This window comes from Dendrobates tinctorius, unplaced genomic scaffold, assembly GCF_039654945.1.
Source record: "Dendrobates tinctorius isolate UK_male_01 unplaced genomic scaffold, ASM3965494v1 ptg000030l, whole genome shotgun sequence".
NCBI classification, from domain to species: Eukaryota; Metazoa; Chordata; class Amphibia; order Anura; family Dendrobatidae; genus Dendrobates; species Dendrobates tinctorius.
This window is the reverse complement of record NW_027361698.1, coordinates 19655791-19674494: the sequence shown is the minus strand read 5'-3', so window position 1 is coordinate 19674494 and position 18704 is coordinate 19655791. Positions and strand designations below refer to the sequence as shown.

Here is an 18704-nt window from a genome sequence, read left to right as displayed (position 1 = left end):
GGATACCTATGCCATTTTATAATGTACCATGTGTGCCACAAATGTCCAAAATACAGTATATATCATAATGGCCACTCAACAGGTAATAGGTATATGAGATTATTGCCACCTGGCGCTGTAGCATTCACTGAGATGCCCACATTGGCACGCTGGGTGATTGTAGAACTTCCATCATATACATACAGGCTCGGACTGGCCCATAGGAGAACCGGGGAATCCACCGATGGGCCCCCACTGTATGGGCAGTACTCGGCATAATTCACTAAATATACTCTGTACAAAAAAATAGCATATCATCATTCATTAACCAAACTACCTAGTTTATATAGAAGCATAGGTACATAAGGGTATGTGCACACGCTGCGGATTGGGGTGCGGATTTGGCCGCACGGATTTTGTAAATTCCGCAGGTAAATCCGCAGGTCAAAGGGCCTGCGGTTTTACCTGCGGTTTTTCATCTCCAAAATGGAGGAGATGGCAAACCGCAGCGGAATCCGCAGAAAGAATTAACATGTCAATTCTTTCTACGGTTTAGAAACCACAGGAAAACCGCACGGAAAAATCTGCACCGTCTGCACTGCGGTTTTTAATATCCATAGGATATTATGGTACTGTACACCGCAGCAAAAACTGATGCGCATCCGCCGCGGCCAAATCCGCTGCGGAACTGCAGCAGAATCCGCAGCGTGTGCACACAGCCTAAGTGAACGAGGAAAGTGTAATATTTACATGCAGGTGAAAAGTGGGCCCCCAAAGTCAATGTTAACGGTGGGCCCTTGGCACCAAGTCTGACAATGTATACATATGTATACCTGTATACAAGATATAGTTGTATGTGTGTGTATATATATATATGCACAATTTAAAATTCTAGATGTATAACATTGTGTGTATGTGTATATATATATATACATACATATATATATTGGAAAGCAAGCACTGCAGTGTCCTGAAGGAAATAATGTCTGTAAATCAATATACCACACCCATCGCCCTACTAATATGCAGTACAGATTATGATGAGAGTGGTCTGGACGTTCTGGCACTTATCGATGCATACTTTACTGGGGGCACAGCTACCCGACGACTGGCAAATTTACTGTAAAATGCTGACGTTTAGGCTTGGCTTTCACAACACAGCCATTCCGAAAAGCTGCAGGTGATGTCACCAGCCATGACAGAGCAGCTCAAGCTGTGGTCTGACATTATTCAGCCGCGATCCTCGTTCTGTATTCTTCTGGGCTTACCTGTAGTTTGTGGACTGGTTTGTCACTCTTGAAACGCCTTAGTGGAAGCTGTACTGTATCCCATCATAGAATTGTGATGTCATCCCCATATATTATGATGTCCTAAGACAACATAGTGATGGTACAGTGAGATACTATTATCTAGTTTAGCCATAAAGCTGGAGTCACACTAACCTGCGCAAAATACAGTCAGTATTTTACATGCGTAATACGGATGACAGACCCCTAAACAGTGCTCCGTATTTCATCCGTAATCAAGGTGTGGTCACGTATTTTGCGCATGTCAGCATCCGTATGTAATCCGTATGGCATCCGTATGGTGAGATTTTCTCGCAGGCTTGCAAAATGGACATATAATGGAGCCCTATGACAGTTTTAATAAAGAAATGAAAGAATAGATATAGACACATAGAATACATATATATATATATATATATTTATTTATATATATATATATATATATGTATTCTATGTGTCTATATCTATTCTTTCATTTCTTTATTAAAATTGTCAGTGTGAGTTTACTGTATCGCGCACTGAATTGCCGGCTTTGCTAAAAGACACCTGGTGCGTATTTCTCGCAAGTCACATGTGTGCTCCGTGTGTAATCCGTATTTTTTGCGCACCCATAGACTTGCATTGGCGTACTACGGCCGTAGTACGCTGACAATCGCAGCATGCTGCGAGTGGCACGGAGCGTAGGATACTGAGGAGAAATATACGGCTGGTGCGAGTGACCCCAAAGAGAATCATTGGTCCGTGTCTAATGCGTGCTTTTTGCGCCTCTCACTCTCCCGTATTCCTCGCCAGTGTGACCCCGGCCTAACAGACTGAATATACAAATAATCATAATCATGTTCTGGAAACACAAGCAAACAACACAAATTTGCTGATAATCTGTATTAATACATTACGTCCTGGTAACAAAAGCATGTATTATCATGTATCACACGTTATTAGGTGCAGCACGGGGCGGCAGTGACCCTCCAATAACTGGTAGACAGCATTCTCTCTATACTTTGCATAAGGGGAATCTGTCAGTCAGCTGTGGGTAGGCAGGGGAGCCGGTCACTCATGAAAATATTTATTCTAGTTACTTGTATAGCTCCATTTATTTCACAGCTCTTTACAGACTTTTTTGTCACCCACCCCATTGGGACTCACAATCTAAACTCTGGGAGCAGGGCTGTGGAGTCGGTAAGCCAAACCACCAAATCCAACTCTGACTCAATTTCCCAGACTCCCGACTTTTACTCCACAGCACTGCCCCACTACTGAGCATGTACATAAAGTGCAGCACAGATTCATCTCCACTACGACTCCACAGCACTGCCTCACTACTGAGCATGTACATAAAGTGCAGCACAGATTCATCTCCACTACGACTCCACAGCACTTCCTCACTACTGAGCATGTACATAAAGTGCAGTACAGATTCATCTCCACTACCACTCCACAGCACGGCCTCACTACTGAGCATGTACATAAAGTGCAGCACAGATTCATCTCCACTACAACTCCACAGCACGGCCTCACTACTGAGCATGTACATAAAGTGCAGCACAGATACATCTCCACTACGACTCCACAGCACTGCCTCACTACTGAGCATATACATAAAGTGCAGCACAGATTCATCTCCACTACCACTCCACAGCACGGCCTCACTACTGAGCATGTACATAAAGTGCAGCATAGATTCATCTCCACTACGACTCCACAGCACTGGTCACTACTGAGCATGTACATAAAGTGCAGCACAGATTCATCTCCACTACGACTCCACAGCACTGCCTCACTACTGAGCATGTACATAAAGTGCAGCACAGATTCATCTCCGCTACGACTCCACAGCACTTCCTCACTACTGAGCATGTACATAAAGTGCAGTACAGATTCATCTCCATTACGACGCCACAGCACTGCCTCACTACTGAGCATGTGCATAAAGTGCAGCACAGATTCATCTACACTATGACCCCACAGCACTTCCTCACTACTGAGCATGTACATAAAGTGCAGCACAGATTCATCTCCACTACGACCCCACAGCACAGCCTCACTACTGAGCATGTACATAAAGTGCAGCACAGATTCATCTCCGCTACGACTCCACAGCACAGCCTCACTACTGAGTATGTGCATAAAGTGCAGCACAGATTCATCTCTACTACGACTCCACAGCACAGCCTCACTATTGAGCATGTGCATAAAGTGCAGCACAGATTCATATCTACTACGACTCCACAGCACAGCCTCACTACTGAGCATGTACATAAAGTGCAGCACAGATTCATCTCCACTACGCCCCCACAACACGGCCTCACTACTGAGCATGTACATAAAGTGCAGCACAGATTCATCTCCACTACGACTCCACAGCACGGCCTCACTACTGAGCATGTACATCAAGTGCAGCACAGATTCATCTCCATTACGACTCCACAGCACTGCCTCACTACTGAGCATGTACATAAAGTGCAGCACAGATTAATCTCCGCTACGACTCCACAGCACTTCCTCACTACTGAGCATGTACATAAAGTGCAGCACAGATTCATCTCCACTATGACTCCACAGCACTTCCTCACTACTGAGCATGTACAAAAAGTGCAGCACAGATTCATCTCCGCTACGACTCCACAGCACTTCCTCACTACTGAGCATGTACATAAAGTGCAGCACAGATTCATCTCCACTACGACCCCACAGCACAGCCTCACTACTGAGCATGTACATAAAGTGCAGCACAGATTCATCTCCGCTACGACTCCACAGCACAGCCTCACTACTGAGTATGTGCATAAAGTGCAGCACAGATTCATCTCTACTACGACTCCACAGCACAGCCTCACTACTGAGCATGTGCATAAAGTGCAGCACAGATTCATCTCTACTACGACTCCACAGCACAGCCTCACTACTGAGCATGTACATAAAGTGCAGCACAGATTCATCTCCACTACGATTCCACAGCATGGCCTCACTACTGAGCATGTACATAAAGTGCAGCACAGATTCATCTCCACTACGCCCCCACAGCATGGCCTCACTACTGAGCTTGTACATAAAGTGCAGCACAGAGTCATCTTCACTACGATTCCACAGCACTGGTCACTACTGAGCATGTACATAAAGTGCAGCACAGATTCATCTCCACTACGACTCCACAGCACTGCCTCACTACTGAGCATGTACATAAAGTGCAGCACAGATTCATCTCCATTACGACTCCACAGCACTGCCTCACTACTGAGCATGTACATAAAGTGCAGCAAAGATTAATCTCCGCTACGACTCCACAGCACTTCCTCACTACTGAGCATGTACATAAAGTGCAGCACAGATTCATCTCCACTATGACTCCACAGCACTTCCTCACTACTGAGTATGTACAAAAAGTGCAGCACAGATTCATCTCCATTACGACTCCACAGCACAGCCTCACTACTGAGCATGTACATAAAGTGCAGCACAGATTCATCTCCACTACGACTCCACAGCACTGCCTCACTACTGAGCATGTACATAAAGTGCAGCACAGATTCATCTCCACTACAACCCCACAGCACAGCCTCACTACTGAGTATGTGCATAAAGTGCAGCACAGATTCATCTCTACTACGACTCCACAGCACAGCCTCACTACTGAGCATGTGCATAAAGTGCAGCACAAATTCATCTCTACTACGACTCCACAGCACAGCCTCACTACTGAGCATGTACATAAAGTGCAGCACAGATTCATCTCCACTACGCCCCCACAGCACGGCCTCACTACTGAGCATGTACATAAAGTGCAGCACAGATTCATCTCCGCTACGACTCCACAGCACTTCCTCACTACTGAGCATGTACATAAAGTGCAGCACAGATTCATCTCCACTATGACTCCACAGCACTTCCTCACTACTGAGCATGTACAAAAAGTGCAGCACAGATTCATCTCCATTACGACTCCACAGCACAGCCTCACTACTGAGCATGTACATAAAGTGCAGCACAGATTCATCTCCACTACGACTCCACAGCACTGCCTCACTACTGAGCATGTACATAAAGTGCAGCACAGATTCATCTCCACTACAACCCCACAGCACAGCCTCACTACTGAGCATGTACATAAAGTGCAGCACAGATTCATCTCCGCTACGACTCCACAGCACAGCCTCACTACTGAGTATGTGTATAAAGTGCAGCACAGATTCATCTCTACTACGACTCCACAGCACAGCCTCACTACTGAGCATGTGCATAAAGTGCAGCACAGACTCATCTCTACTACGACTCCACAGCACAGCCTCACTACTGAGCATGTACATAAAGTGCAGCACAGATTCATCTCCACTATGCCCCCACAGCACGGCCTCACTACTGAGCATGTACATAAAGTGCAGCACAGATTCATCTCCACTACGACTCCACAGCACGGCCTCACTACTGAGCATGTACATCAAGTGCAGCACAGAGTCATCTTCACTACGACTCCACAGCACTGGTCACTACTGAGCATGTACATAAAGTGCAGCAAAGATTCATCTCTACTACGACTCCACAGCACTGCCTCACTACTGAGCATGTACATAAAGTGCAGCACAGATTCATCTCCACTATGACTCCACAGCACGGCCTCACTACTGAGCATGTACATAAAGTGCAGCACAGAGTCATCTTCACTACGACTCCACAGCACAGCCTCACTACTGAGCATGTACATAAAGTGCAGCACAGAGTCATCTTCACTATGACCCCACAGCACTGCCTCACTACTGAGCATGTACATAAAGTGCAGCACAGATCCATCTCCACTACGACTCCACAGCACGGCCTCACTACTTAGCATGTATATAAAGTGCAGCACAGATTCATCTCCACTATGACCCCACAGCACTGGTCACTACTGAGCATGTACATAAAGTGCAGCACAGATTCATCTCCACTGCGACTCCACAGCACGGCCTCACTACTGAGCATGTACATAAAGTGCAGCACAGATTCATCTCCACTACGACTCCACAGCACGGCCTCACTACTGAGCATGTACATAAAGTGCAGCACAGGGTCATCTTCACTACGACTCCACAGCACTGGTCACTACTGAGCATGTACATAAAGTGCAGCACAGATTCATCTCCACTACGACTCCACAGCACTGGTCACTACTGAGCATGTACATAAAGTGCAGCACAGAGTCATCTTCACTACGACTCCACAGCACTGCCTCACTACTGAGCATGTACATAAAGTGCAGCACAGATTCATCTCCACTACGACCCCACAGCACGGCCTCACTACTGAGCATGTACATAAAGTGCAGCACAGATTCATCTCCACTACGACTCCACAGCACTGCCTCACTACTGAGCATGTACATAAAGTGCAGCACAGATTCATCTCCATTACGACTCCACAGCACTGCCTCACTACTGAGCATGTACATAAAGTGCAGCGCAGATTAATCTCCGCTACGACTCCACAGCACTTCCTCACTACTGAGCATGTACATAAAGTGCAGCACAGATTCATCTCCGCTACGACTCCACAGCACAGCCTCACTACTGAGTATGTGCATAAAGTGCAGCACAGATTCATCTCTACTACGACTCCACAGCACAGCCTCACTACTGAGCATGTGCATAAAGTGCAGCACAGATTCATCTCTACTACGACTCCACAGCGCAGCCTCACTACTGAGCATGTACATAAAGTGCAGCACAGATTCATCTCCACTACGCCCCCACAGCACGGCCTCACTACTGAGCATGTACATAAAGTGCAGCACAGATTCATCTCCGCTACGACTCCACAGCACTTCCTCACTACTGAGCATGTACATAAAGTGCAGCACAGATTCATCTCCACTATGACTCCACAGAACTTCCTCACTACTGAGCATGTACAAAAAGTGCAGCACAGATTCATCTCCATTACGACTCCACAGCACAGCCTCACTACTGAGCATGTAATAAAGTGCAGCACAGATTCATCTCCACTACGACTCCACAGCACTGCCTCACTACTGAGCATGTACATAAAGTGCAGCACAGATTCATCTCCACTACAACCCCACAGCACAGCCTCACTACTGAGCATGTACATAACGTGCAGCACAGATTCATCTCCGCTACGACTCCACAGCACAGCCTCACTACTGAGTATGTGCATAAAGTGCAGCACAGATTCATCTCTACTACGACTCCACAGCACAGCCTCACTACTGAGCATGTGCATAAAGTGCAGCACAGACTCATCTCTACTACGACTCCACAGCACAGCCTCACTACTGAGCATGTACATAAAGTGCAGCACAGATTCATCTCCACTGCGCCCCCACAGCACGGCCTCACTACTGAGCATGTACATAAAGTGCAGCACAGATTCATCTCCACTACGACTCCACAGCACGGCCTCACTACTGAGCATGTACATCAAGTGCAGCACAGAGTCATCTTCACTACGACTCCACAGCACTGGTCACTACTGAGCATGTACATAAAGTGCAGCACAGATTCATCTCTACTACGACTCCACAGCACTGCCTCACTACTGAGCATGTACATAAAGTGCAGCACAGATTCATCTCCACTATGACTCCACAGCACGGCCTCACTACTGAGCATGTACATAAAGTGCAGCACAGATTCATCTTCACTACGACTCCACAGCACAGCCTCACTACTGAGCATGTACATAAAGTGCAGCACAGAGTCATCTTCACTATGACCCCACAGCACTGCCTCACTACTGAGCATGTACATAAAGTGCAGCACAGATCCATCTCCACTACGACTCCACAGCACGGCCTCACTACTTAGCATGTATATAAAGTGCAGCACAGATTCATCTCCACTATGACCCCACAGCACTGGTCACTACTGAGCATGTACATAAAGTGCAGCACAGATTCATCTCCACTGCGACTCCACAGCACGGCCTCACTACTGAGCATGTACATAAAGTGCAGCACAGATTCATCTCCACTACGACTCCACAGCACGGCCTCACTACTGAGCATGTACATAAAGTGCAGCACAGAGTCATCTTCACTACGACTCCACAGCACTGGTCACTACTGAGCATGTACATAAAGTGCAGCACAGATTCATCTCCACTACGACTCCACAGCACTGCCTCACTACTGAGCATGTACATAAAGTGCAGCACAGATTCATCTCCACTACGACTCCACAGCACTGCCTCACTACTGAGCATGTACATAAAGTGCAGCACAGTCATCTTCACTATGACCCCACAGCACTGCCTCACTACTGAGCATGTACATAAAGTGCAGCACAGATTCATCTCCACTACGACTCCACAGCACTGGTCACTACTGAGCATGTACATAAAGTGCAGTACAGAGTCATCTTCACTACGACTCCACAGCACTGCCTCACTACTGAGCATGTACATAAAGTGCAGCACAGATTCATCTCCACTACGACCCCACAGCACGGCCTCACTACTGAGCATGTACATAAAGTGCAGCACAGATTCATCTCCACTACGACTCCACAGCACTGGTCACTACTGAGCATGTACATAAAGTGCAGCACAGAGTCATCTTCACTACGACTCCACAGCACAGCCTCACTACTGAGCATGTACATAAAGTGCAGCACAAAGTCATCTTCACTATGACCCCACAGCACTGCCTCACTACTGAGCATGTGCAAAAAGTGCAGCACAGATTCATCTCCACTATGACTCCACAGCACTGGTCACTACTGAGCAGGTACATAAAGTGCAGCACAGAGTCATTTTCACTACGACTCCACAGCACAGCCTCACTACTGAGCATGTACATAAAGTGCAGCACATATTCATCTCCACTATGATTCCACAGCACTTCCTCACTACTGAGCATGTACATAAAGTGCAGCACAGATTCATCTCCACTACGACTCCACAGCACTGCCTCACTACTGAGCATATACATAAAGTGCAGCACAGATTCATCTCCACTACGACTCCACAGCACGGCCTCACTACTGAGCATGTACATAAAGTGCAGCACAGAGTCATCTTCACTACGACTCCACAGCACAGCCTCACTACTGAGCATGTACATAAAGTGCAGCACAGATTCATCTTCACTACGACTCCACAGCACTGGTCACTACTGAGCATGTACATAAAGTGCAGCACAGATTCATCTTCACTAGGACTCCACAGCACAGCCTCACTACTGAGCATGTACATAAAGTGCAGCAGAGATTCATCTCCACTATGACTCCACAGCACTGGTCACTACTGAGCATGTACATAAAGTGCAGCACAGAGTCATCTTCACTACGACTCCACAGCACAGCCTCACTACTGAGCATGTACATAAAGTGCAGCACAGTCATCTTCACTATGACCCCACAGCACTGCCTCACTACTGAGCATGTACATAAAGTGCAGCACAGATTCATCTCCACTACGACCCCACAGCACTGCCTCACTACTGAGCATGTACATAAAGTGCAGCACAGATTGATCCCCACTACAACTCCACAGCACAGCCTCACTACTGAGAATGTACATAAAGTGCAGCACAGATTCATCTCCGCTACGACTCCACAGCACTTCCTCACTACTGAGCATGTACATAAAGTGCAGTACAGATTCATCTCCATTACGACGCCACAGCACTGCCTCACTGCTGAGCATGTGCATAAAGTGCAGCACAGATTCATCAACACTATGACCCCACAGCACTTCCTCACTACTGAGCATGTACATAAAGTGCAGCACAGATTCATCTCCGCTACGACTCCACAGCACAGCCTCACTACTGAGTATGTGCATAAAGTGCAGCACAGATTCATCTCTACTACGACTCCACAGCACAGCCTCACTACTGAGCATGTGCATAAAGTGCAGCACAGATTCATCTCTACTACGACTCCACAGCACAGCCTCACTACTGAGCATGTACATAAAGTGCAGCACAGATTCATCTCCACTACGCCCCCACAACACGGCCTCACTACTGAGCATGTACATAAAGTGCAGCACAGATTCATCTCCGCTACGACTCCACAGCACTTCCTCACTACTGAGCATGTACATAAAGTGCAGCACAGATTCATCTCCACTATGACTCCACAGAACTTCCTCACTACTGAGCATGTACAAAAAGTGCAGCACAGATTCATCTCCATTACGACTCCACAGCACAGCCTCACTACTGAGCATGTACATAAAGTGCAGCACAGATTCATCTCCACTACGACTCCACAGCACTGCCTCACTACTGAGCATGTACATAAAGTGCAGCACAGATTCATCTCCACTACAACCCCACAGCACAGCCTCACTACTGAGCATGTACATAACGTGCAGCACAGATTCATCTCCGCTACGACTCCACAGCACAGCCTCACTACTGAGTATGTGCATAAAGTGCAGCACAGATTCATCTCTACTACGACTCCACAGCACAGCCTCACTACTGAGCATGTGCATAAAGTGCAGCACAGACTCATCTCTACTACGACTCCACAGCACAGCCTCACTACTGAGCATGTACATAAAGTGCAGCACAGATTCATCTCCACTACGCCCCCACAGCACGGCCTCACTACTGAGCATGTACATAAAGTGCAGCACAGATTCATCTCCACTACGACTCCACAGCACGGCCTCACTACTGAGCATGTACATCAAGTGCAGCACAGAGTCATCTTCACTACGACTCCACAGCACTGGTCACTACTGAGCATGTACATAAAGTGCAGCACAGATTCATCTCTACTACGACTCCACAGCACTGCCTCACTACTGAGCATGTACATAAAGTGCAGCACAGATTCATCTCCACTATGACTCCACAGCACGGCCTCACTACTGAGCATGTACATAAAGTGCAGCACAGAGTCATCTTCACTACGACTCCACAGCACAGCCTCACTACTGAGCATGTACATAAAGTGCAGCACAGAGTCATCTTCACTATGACCCCACAGCACTGCCTCACTACTGAGCATGTACATAAAGTGCAGCACAGATCCATCTCCACTACGACTCCACAGCACGGCCTCACTACTTAGCATGTATATAAAGTGCAGCACAGATTCATCTCCACTATGACCCCACAGCACTGGTCACTACTGAGCATGTACATAAAGTGCAGCACAGATTCATCTCCACTGCGACTCCACAGCACGGCCTCACTACTGAGCATGTACATAAAGTGCAGCACAGATTCATCTCCACTACGACTCCACAGCACTGCCTCACTACTGAGCATGTACATAAAGTGCAGCACAGTCATCTTCACTATGACCCCACAGCACTGCCTCACTACTGAGCATGTACATAAAGTGCAGTACAGATTCATCTCCACTACGACTCCACAGCACTGGTCACTACTGAGCATGTACATAAAGTGCAGCACAGAGTCATCTTCACTACGACTCCACAGCACTGCCTCACTACTGAGCATGTACATAAAGTGCAGCACAGATTCATCTCCACTACGACCCCACAGCACGGCCTCACTACTGAGCATGTACATAAAGTGCAGCACAGATTCATCTTCACTACGACTCCACAGCACTGCCTCACTACTGAGCATGTACATAAAGTGCAGCACAGATTCATCTCCACTACGACTCCACAGCACTGGTCACTACTGAGCATGTACATAAAGTGCAGCACAGAGTCATCTTCACTACGACTCCACAGCACAGCCTCACTACTGAGCATGTACATAAAGTACAGCACAAAGTCATCTTCACTATGACCCCACAGCACTGCCTCACTACTGAGCATGTGCAAAAAGTGCAGCACAGATTCATCTCCACTATGACTCCACAGCACTGGTCACTACTGAGCATGTACATAAAGTGCAGCACAGAGTCATTTTCACTACGACTCCACAGCACAGCCTCACTACTGAGCATGTACATAAAGTGCAGCACATATTCATCTCCACTATGATTCCACAGCACTTCCTCACTACTGAGCATGTACATAAAGTGCAGCACAGATTCATCTCCACTACGACTCCACAGCACTGCCTCACTACTGAGCATATACATAAAGTGCAGCACAGATTCATCTCCACTACGACTCCACAGCACGGCCTCACTACTGAGCATGTACATAAAGTGCAGCACAGAGTCATCTTCACTACGACTCCACAGCACAGCCTCACTACTGAGCATGTACATAAAGTGCAGCACAGATTCATCTTCACTACGACTCCACAGCACTGGTCACTACTGAGCATGTACATAAAGTGCAGCACAGATTCATCTTCACTATGACCCCACAGCACAGCCTCACTACTGAGCATGTACATAAAGTGCAGCAGAGATTCATCTCCACTATGACTCCACAGCACTGGTCACTACTGAGCATGTACATAAAGTGCAGCACAGAGTCATCTTCACTACGACTCCACAGCACAGCCTCACTACTGAGCATGTACATAAAGTGCAGCACAGTCATCTTCACTATGACCCCACAGCACTGCCTCACTACTGAGCATGTACATAAAGTGCAGCACAGATTCATCTCCACTACGACCCCACAGCACTGCCTCACTACTGAGCATGTACATAAAGTGCAGCACAGATTGATCCCCACTACAACTCCACAGCACAGCCTCACTACTGAGCATGTACATAAAGTGCAGCACAGATTCATCTCCGCTACGACTCCACAGCACTTCCTCACTACTGAGCATGTACATAAAGTGCAGTACAGATTCATCTCCATTACGACGCCACAGCACTGCCTCACTGCTGAGCATGTGCATAAAGTGCAGCACAGATTCATCAACACTATGACCCCACAGCACTTCCTCACTACTGAGCATGTACATAAAGTGCAGCACAGATTCATCTCCACTACGACCCCACAGCACAGCCTCACTACTGAGCATGTACATAAATTGCAGCACAGATTCATCTCCGCTACGACTCCACAGCACAGCCTCACTACTGAGTATGTGCATAAAGTGCAGCACAGATTCATCTCTACTACGACTCCACAGCACAGCCTCACTACTGAGCATGTGCATAAAGTGCAGCACAGATTCATCTCTACTACGACTCCACAGCACAGCCTCACTACTTAGCATGTACATAAAGTGCAGCACAGATTCATCTCCACTACACCCCCACAGCACGGCCTCACTACTGAGCATGTACATAAAGTGCAGCACAGATTCATCTCCACTACGACTCCACAGCACGGCCTCACTACTGAGCATGTACATCAAGTGCAGCACAGAGTCATCTTCACTACGACTCCACAGCACTGGTCACTACTGAGCATGTACATAAAGCGCAGCACAGATTCATCTCCACTACGACTCCACAGCACTGCCTCACTACTGAGCATGTACATAAAGTGCAGCACAGATTCATCTCCATTACGACTCCACAGGACTGCCTCACTACTGAGCATGTACATAAAGTGCAGCACAGATTAATCTCCGCTACGACTCCACAGCACTTCCTCACTACTGAGCATGTACAAAAAGTGCAGCACAGATTCATCTCCGCTACGACTCCACAGCACTTCCTCACTACTGAGCATGTACATAAAGTGCAGCACAGATTCATCTCCACTACGACTCCACAGCACAGCCTCACTACTGAGTATGTACATAAAGTGCAGCACAGAGTCATCTTCACTACGACTCCACAGCACAGCCTCACTACTGAGCATGTACATAAAGTGCAGCACAGAGTCATCTTCACTATGACTCCACAGCACGGCCTCACTACTGAGCATGTACATAAAGTGCAGCACAGAGTCATCTTCACTATGACCCCACAGCACTGCCTCACTACTGAGCATGTACATAAAGTGCAGCACAGATCCATCTCCACTACGACTCCACAGCACGGCCTCACTACTTAGCATGTATATAAAGTGCAGCACAGATTCATCTCCACTACGACTCCACAGCACGGCCTCACTACTGAGCATGTACATAAAGTGCAGCACAGAGTCATCTTCACTACGACTCCACAGCACTGGTCACTACTGAGCATGTACATAAAGTGCAGCACAGATTCATCTCCACTACGACTCCACTGCACTGCCTCACTACTGAGCATGTACATAAAGTGCAGCACAGATTCATCTCCACTACGACCCCACAGCACGGCCTCACTACTGAGCATGTACATAAAGTGCAGCACAGATTCATCTCCACTACGACTCCACAGCACTGGTCACTACTGAGCATGTACATAAAGTGCAGCACAGAGTCATCTTCACTACGACTCCACAGCACAGCCTCACTACTGAGCATGTACATAAAGTGCAGCACAAAGTCATCTTCACTATGACCCCACAGCACTGCCTCACTACTGAGCATGTACAAAAAGTGCAGCACAGATTCATCTCCACTATGACTCCACAGCACTGGTCACTACTGAGCATGTACATAAAGTGCAGCACAGAGTCATTTTCACTACGACTCCACAGCACAGCCTCACTACTGAGCATGTACATAAAGTGCAGCACATTTTCATCTCCACTATGATTCCACACCACTTCCTCACTACTGAGCATGTACATAAAGTGCAGCACAGATTCATCTCCACTACGACTCCACAGCACTGCCTCACTACTGAGCATATACATAAAGTGCAGCACAGATTCATCTCCACTACGACTCCACAGCACGGCCTCACTACTGAGCATGTACATAAAGTGTAGCACAGAGTCATCTTCACTACGACTCCACAGCACAGCCTCACTACTGAGCATGTACATAAAGTGCAGCACAGATTCATCTTCACTACGACTCCACAGCACTGGTCACTACTGAGCATGTACATAAAGTGCAGCACAGATTCATCTTCACTATGACCCCACAGCACAGCCTCACTACTGAGCATGTACATAAAGTGCAGCACAGATTCATCTCCACTACGACTCCACAGCACTGGTCACTACTGAGCATGTACATAAAGTGCAGCACAGATTCATCTCCACTACGACTCCACAGCACGGCCTCACTGCTGAGCATGTGCATAAAGTGCAGCACAGATTCATCTACACTATGACCCCACAGCACTGCCTCACTACTGAGCATGTACATAAAGTGCAGCACAGATTCATCTCCACTACGACCCCACAGCACAGCCTCACTACTGAGCATGTACATAAAGTGCAGCACAGATTCATCTCCGCTACGACTCCACAGCACTTCCTCACTACTGAGCATGTACATAAAGTGCAGCAGATTCATCTCCACTACGACCCCACAGCACAGCCTCACTACTGAGCATGTACATAAAGCGCAGCACAGATTCATCTCCGCTACGACTCCACAGCACAGCCTCACTACTGAGTATGTGCATAAAGTGCAGCACAGATTCATCTCTACTACGACTCCACAGCACAGCCTCACTACTGAGCATGTGCATAAAGTGCAGCACAGATTCATCTCTACTACGACTCCACAGCACAGCCTCACTACTGAGCATGTACATAAAGTGCAGCACAGATTCATCTCCACTACACCCCCACAGCACGGCCTCACTACTGAGCATGTACATAAAGTGCAGCACAGATTCATCTCCACTACGACTCCACAGCACAGCCTCACTACTGAGCATGTACATCAAGTGCAGCACAGATTCATCTCCACTACGACTCCACAGCACTGCCTCACTACTGAGCATGTACATAAAGTGCAGCACAGATTCATCTCCATTACGACTCCACAGCACTGCCTCACTACTGAGCATGTACATAAAGTGCAGCACAGATTCATCTCCGCTACGACTCCACAGCACTTCCTCACTACTGAGCATGTACATAAAGTGCAGCACAGATTCATCTCCACTACGACTCCACAGCACGGCCTCACTACTGAGCATGTACATAAAGTGCAGCACAGAGTCATCTTCACTACGACTCCACAGCACTTGTCACTACTGAGCATGTACATAAAGTGCAGCACAGATTCATCTCCGCTACGACTCCACAGCACAGCCTCACTACTGAGTATGTGCATAAAGTGCAGCACAGATTCATCTCTACTACGACTCCACAGCACAGCCTCACTACTGAGCATGTGCATAAAGTGCAGCACAGATTCATCTCTACTACGACTCCACAGCACAGCCTCACTACTGAGCATGTACATAAAGTGCAGCACAGATTCATCTCCACTACGCCCCCACATCACGGCCTCACTACTGAGCATGTACATAAAGTGCAGCACAGATTCATCTCCACTACGACTCCACATCACTGCCTCACTACTGAGCATGTACATAAAGTGCAGCACAGATTCATCTCCATTACGACTCCACAGCACTGCCTCACTACTGAGCATGTACATAAAGTGCAGCACAGATTAATCTCCGCTACGACTCCACAGCACTTCCTCACTACTGAGCATGTACATAAAGTGCAGCACAGATTCATCTCCATTACGACTCCACAGCACTGCCTCACTACTGAGCATGTACATAAAGTGCAGCACAGATTCATCTCCATTACGACTCCACAGCATTGCCTCACTACTGAGCATGTACATAAAGTGCAGCACAGATTCATCTCCACTACGACTCCACAGCACTGCCTCACTACTGAGCATGTACATAAAGTGCAGCACAGATTCATCTCCACTACAACCCCACAGCACAGCCTCACTACTGAGCATGAACATAAAGTGCAGCACAGATTCATCTCCGCTACGACTTCACAGCACAGCCTCACTACTGAGTATGTGCATAAAGTGCAGCACAGATTCATCTCTACTACGACTCCACAGCACAGCCTCACTACTGAGCATGTGCATAAAGTGCAGCACAGATTCATCTCTACTACGACTCCACAGCACAGCCTCACTACTGAGCATGTACATAAAGTGCAGCACAGATTCATCTCCACTACGCCCCCACAGCACGGCCTCACTACTGAGCATGTACATAAAGTGCAGCACAGATTCATCTCCACTACGACTCCACAGCACGGCCTCACTACTGAGCATGTACATCAAGTGCAGCACAGAGTCATCTTCACTACGACTCCACAGCACTGGTCACTACTGAGCATGTACATAAAGTGCAGCACAGATTCATCTCCACTACGACTCCACATCACTGCCTCACTACTGAGCATGTACATAAAGTGCAGCACAGATTCATCTCCATTACGACTCCACAGCACTGCCTCACTACTGAGCATGTACATAAAGTGCAGCACAGATTAATCTCCGCTACGACTCCACAGCACTTCCTCACTACTGAGCATGTACATAAAGTGCAGCACAGATTCATCTCCATTACGACTCCACAGCACTGCCTCACTACTGAGCATGTACATAAAGTGCAGCACAGATTCATCTCCATTACGACTCCACAGCATTGCCTCACTACTGAGCATGTACATAAAGTGCAGCACAGATTCATCTCCACTACGACTCCACAGCACTGCCTCACTACTGAGCATGTACATAAAGTGCAGCACAGATTCATCTCCACTACAACCCCACAGCACAGCCTCACTACTGAGCATGAACATAAAGTGCAGCACAGATTCATCTCCGCTACGACTTCACAGCACAGCCTCACTACTGAGTATGTGCATAAAGTGCAGCACAGATTCATCTCTACTACGACTCCACAGCACAGCCTCACTACTGAGCATGTGCATAAAGTGCAGCACAGATTCATCTCTACTACGACTCCACAGCACAGCCTCACTACTGAGCATGTACATAAAGTGCAGCACAGATTCATCTCCACTACGCCCCCACAGCACGGCCTCACTACTGAGCATGTACATAAAGTGCAGCACAGATTCATCTCCACTACGACTCCACAGCACGGCCTCACTACTGAGCATGTACATCAAGTGCAGCACAGAGTCATCTTCACTACGACTCCACAGCACTGGTCACTACTGAGCATGTACATAAAGTGTAGCACAGATTCATCTCCACTGCGACTCCACAGCACGGCCTCACTACTGAGCATGTACATAAAGTGCAGCACAGATTCATCTCCACTACGACTCCACAGCACGGCCTCACTACTGAGTAAGTACAAAAAGTGCAGCACAGAGTCATCTTCACTACGACTCCACAGCACTGGTCACTACTGAGCATGTACATAAAGTGCAGCACAGAGTCATCTTCACTACGACTCCACAGCACTGCCTCACTACTGAGCATGTGCATAAAGTGCAGCACAGATTCATCTCCACTACGACTCCACAGCACTGCCTCACTACTGAGCATGTACATAAAGTGTAGCACAGAGTCATCTTCACTACGACTCCACAGCACTGCCTCACTACTGAGCATGTACATAAAGTGCAGCACAGATTCATCTCCACTACGACTCCACAGCACTGGTCACTACTGAGCATGTACATAAAGTGCAGCACAGAGTCATCTTCACTACGACTCCACCTCACAGCCTCACTACTGAGCATGTACATAAAGTGCAGCACATATTCATCTCCACTATGATTCCACAGCAC

General features: G+C 47.6%; 1 protein-coding gene across 1 annotated transcript in view; it reads left to right on the top strand.

The window, feature by feature from the left end:
- ANK2 (ankyrin 2) overlaps positions 1-18704 on the top strand; it is a 772868-nt gene that overhangs the window by 790 nt on the left and 753374 nt on the right. The gene's annotated exons all lie outside the window — the stretch shown is intronic.